The sequence below is a fragment of the Tenrec ecaudatus genome, chromosome 2 (assembly GCF_050624435.1).
Source record: "Tenrec ecaudatus isolate mTenEca1 chromosome 2, mTenEca1.hap1, whole genome shotgun sequence".
Taxonomy (NCBI): Eukaryota; Metazoa; Chordata; class Mammalia; order Afrosoricida; family Tenrecidae; genus Tenrec; species Tenrec ecaudatus.
In genome coordinates, this window is record NC_134531.1 from 197,594,608 (window position 1) to 197,598,752 (window position 4,145).

The 4,145-nt window shown below is 40.3% G+C and overlaps 1 pseudogene; it reads left to right on the forward strand.

Moving 5' to 3' along the window:
* Positions 1-201: 201 nt before the first annotated feature.
* LOC142440313 (olfactory receptor 2T29-like) lies at positions 202-1,139 on the forward strand (annotated as a pseudogene).
* The last annotated feature ends 3,006 nt before the right edge of the window (positions 1,140-4,145 follow it).

The following is a 4,145-nucleotide window of genomic DNA, read 5'->3' on the forward strand; positions in this document are numbered from 1 at the left end:
CTATGAGTCCCCTAACAATGGATCTAGAAACCATGCCATGAAGCTTTCCAAATATGTTGAAAACTTTGGAATCACTTAATTAGTAAATATTAAGTTTGAGAAAGTGATTTATAGCAGTGATGCATTTCTAGGGAAAGTAAGGAGTTCTAGTTCTTGTTTCCTTCTGCAGTGCCCCTCCAGTTACAGCCAGTAACCTGAGCTATGGGGCGGAGAAACTTTTCCGCCAGCCCAGACTTCACTCTGCTAGGCCTCTTCGCTGACTCCCAGCATCCTGGTTTCCTTGTTGCCCTTGTCCTCCTGATTCTCATGGTGGCCCTCACTGGGAACTCCATCCTGATCTTGCTGATCTGGGCTGGTACCCACCTGCACACTTCCTGCTCAGCCAGCTCTCCCTCATGGACCTGACGCTCATCTCCACCACGGTCCCCAAGGTGGCGGCTGACTTCTTCTCAGGACACAGAAGCATCTCTCGCGTTGGCTGTGGAGTCCAGATCTTCCTTTACCTGATGCTGGGAGTTGCCCAGTGTGTTCTCCTGACCCTCATGGCCTTCGACCGATACTTGGCCATCTGTAACCCCCTGAGATACCCAGTCTTCATGACCCCCAGGGTCTGTCTGCAAATGGCTGCCAGCTCCTGGGCTGCAGGGGTTCTTGTCACTCTAATGCACACCATGTATGCCATGCACTTTTCTACCTGTGACTCCAGGAAGATTCACCATTTTTTTTGTGAAGTCATGGCTCTTCTGAAGCTGTCTTGTGAGGACACTTCCACGTATGAGAAAGTAATATTGGTGTCAGGCATTGTTTTTCTTCTTATTCCTTTTGGGCTCATCCTGACTTCCTACATCCTCATCTTCCTCACTGTTCGCCACATGAACTCCCCTGAGGGCAAGAACAAAGCTCTGGCCACCTGCTCCTCTCACCTCGGTGTGGTAAGCCTCTACTTTGGTCCAGCCATGATTATCTACATGACCCCAGGCTCCTCTCTTCCTCCAGAGGTAGAGCAGCATCTCTTTGTTTTTGATGTTCTCATAACTCCTACGTTGAACCCCTTAATTTATAGTCTGAGAAATAAGGAGGTGATAGGGGCCTTGAAGAAAGTTTTGGGGAGACAGTTGATAATTAAACAGAAAAGGTGATAGACATTTGCTTTTTTTAAAAAAACCCTAATTTTTGTATTGTTTTCCCACTAATGTTAACGCTAGTAACAAAAATTAAAATTTGCACTTCTTTTTCTCCACCTCAAAACAAAAAATTATATATTTTTCCTTTTCTTTTTTTTAATTTTCCAATAATGCGAAGTATACCTCAAATGGGGTATAAAATTTAAAATAATACTCACTGTGAATGTTAGCCACAGGTTTGCATAAATAATATAAATTTTAACACATCATATGGAGCATCGATGTAGTAAAACCATGGTTGTCTGCCTACCAACAATTCAGCAATCTTCGTACAGTTGTCGTTTGCTTCCTCAGAAACCATGAATTTTCAGTCTTAAGTCATCAGGTTCAAGTGTGTCTGAGGTAAAGCCCAGTTCACCTGTGGGTTTACAGAATCAGATTTCACTGAAGCAGACTCTGGAGCGTGCTATGCACCTTGAAGATGCAGCATTCACTGCACCAGTGTTCCACGGCACCTTGCCTGGATCCTCAAGGAGCACCAAAAAGGCTGGGTTCTCCATATTTGCCCTCAGGAAAGGCACACAGAAGATATGAATATGCTGTAGCAAAGGGAGGTGAAGACATTCAATAGTGTCCTTCCATCTAGATAAAAGTGTCTGGGGTCCTGAAGGTTTGTTTCCAAATAAGCAGCTGTCTAAGTGAGATGTCAAATAAGTCCATATGGAAGAAGCACATGAACATCAGTGACCAAAGGATTGTAACCCACAGAATTCACAGCTGAATGAGGGAATTGTATCAGAGACTAAACCGTGAGATTTTGTTTTGCAGAAGGCTATGGAAGACAGTGGAAGCACAAGATATGTTTGTGGGATCTATAGGAACAAGCCTCTGGTGATTGCCCTCTATCCACAATGGAGGGATGGGGAGAAACTGGTTACAAAACAGTGCGTTGGAGAGATGACTACAGAAGATCAAAATGACAAACCTGACTTGAAGGGTTAAAACTTTGTCAGTTCATCTCCCCTTGGATGCATGCTACACCTGCTCTGGTTTTCAACATTTTCTGTATTTTTTGCTTTTTGTTTGTTCATATTGGGGTTTATATCAGATGTACTATGTCATTGGGGGTGACCATCTTGAAATTTTATTTTATGTCTGTCTGTTTTTCGGTATATGAAACTCAGATTGACAGCAAACAGAATAAGGGTTTCTGGGGGGTGTGGGGTACAGCGGTGAGGTAACAGGGAGCTGAGATCAAGGAGTTCAAGAAGGAAAAGGATGTTCTGAACCTGATTGTGGCAGGAATTATACAATACTGCTTGATGAGATTGAACTATGGAATGGTATTATAGCTGTATTAACTCCCGATAAAGTCACTTTGGGGGGAAAGTGGGCAGTGGAAAATAAATATATTCCTGATACCTTTGAAGAAGCTCCTGTTTAACAGTATTACCCAAATTTACCCATCAAACATAAATGTCTAGTTTCCTGAACATCCCCCTAAATCTTATGACTTAGACTCTTTGGGATTTGGGTCAAGGTATATGATTTTATGATACCAATGTTCCTTTTCAACCCTGAATTCTATAGTCACCTTTGATTTACTCTACACTATAGCCAGACTGGTTTTTTCAACTATTTCAGCTAATTTTATCAATTGCTTTTGGTTGTTGGCATTGATTGCTTGCTTTCAACCTGGATAACATCTGCCGCACACGCCCATCTATTGAAATGCTATCTCCTTGATGATCTCTCCTTGCTCTTACTTCAGTTTATTGGTTATGTCCTGGTTGCTTTCACTGCAGTTTCCGTCTACCTTCTTACATGTCACTTTTTCTACTTCAGGTACTTGTTTTTTTTCTCCACATGTAACTCGTAATATTCCTGGGAAACAAAACTCAATCCTTATCAGCTTTAATGTTCCATAGATACTTTTAGACTTCTTAACCTTTAAATAAATGTTTGTGGGTCTCAAATTACTTTAATTCTATTAATATTACTTCATTTAAAAAGGAAAAAAAACTCTCTTGTCCTCAGTCTCTAAATATGCAATTCAAGACTCTCAGGAGCAGAATAACATCTAAGTTAGCATAAAATCCAACTCTGACTCAGTTTTCTCAGGTTTAGACAAACTACAAAATTAACCTATGATAATTTCATGTATCTTCTTGTTTATTGCAAAGAGACCTGGTGATTTAGTGGCCTGCTAATGACCACAAGATCAGCAATTCAAATCTGTCAGTCATTCAGCACAAGAAAGTTGAGGCTTTCTGCACCTGTAAAGATTTATAGCCTCAGAAAACAAAAACAGTTCTGTTCTGTCCTATAAGATTACTATAACAGCCCTCCCCCGAGACCCCAGGACTCAGAATCTATGGGAAAGAAGTCTAAGCACATGGATTTTAACAAGTTTTAGGTGACTCGACATACTCCAACAATAATAAAATCGCAGGGCTTATTTTCAAACCTAAGTTGTATAGTCATCTTCAATATACTCTCCATTGGGCACCTGGGTCTGAATAGACTCAATGACAGTGAGTTTTTGCGTGTTTGTTACACAACAAAAAACATACTTGTACATCTGTAATACATTCCCAAGTATTAACTTTGCATTTAAGTATATTTTAAATATTTATTAAATTATATCTTGGACAGTTTGCCAATGATGAAACTATATTGGAGACCCAAATTAAAACAGAAGAAGCTATTGAAAATGAAGTTAGAGAGATAATTCAATTCAGACACAAAGAAATAAGAACCCTTCATCAAAAAATAATATTAAGTCACATAAAAAAATTTTAGAATCCAGAACCAGACTCCAGCACTCACCATGGCTGAGAAGAAACCCAAGAAAGGAGTCAAGACTGAGAACAATGATCTTATTAATTTGAAGGTGGCAGGGTAGGATGGTTCTGGTGTGCAATTTAAGATTAAGAGGCATACATCACTTAGTAAAATGAAAGCCTATTGTGAATCACAGGGTTTGTCAATGAGGCAGATCAGAGTCTGCTTTGATGGACA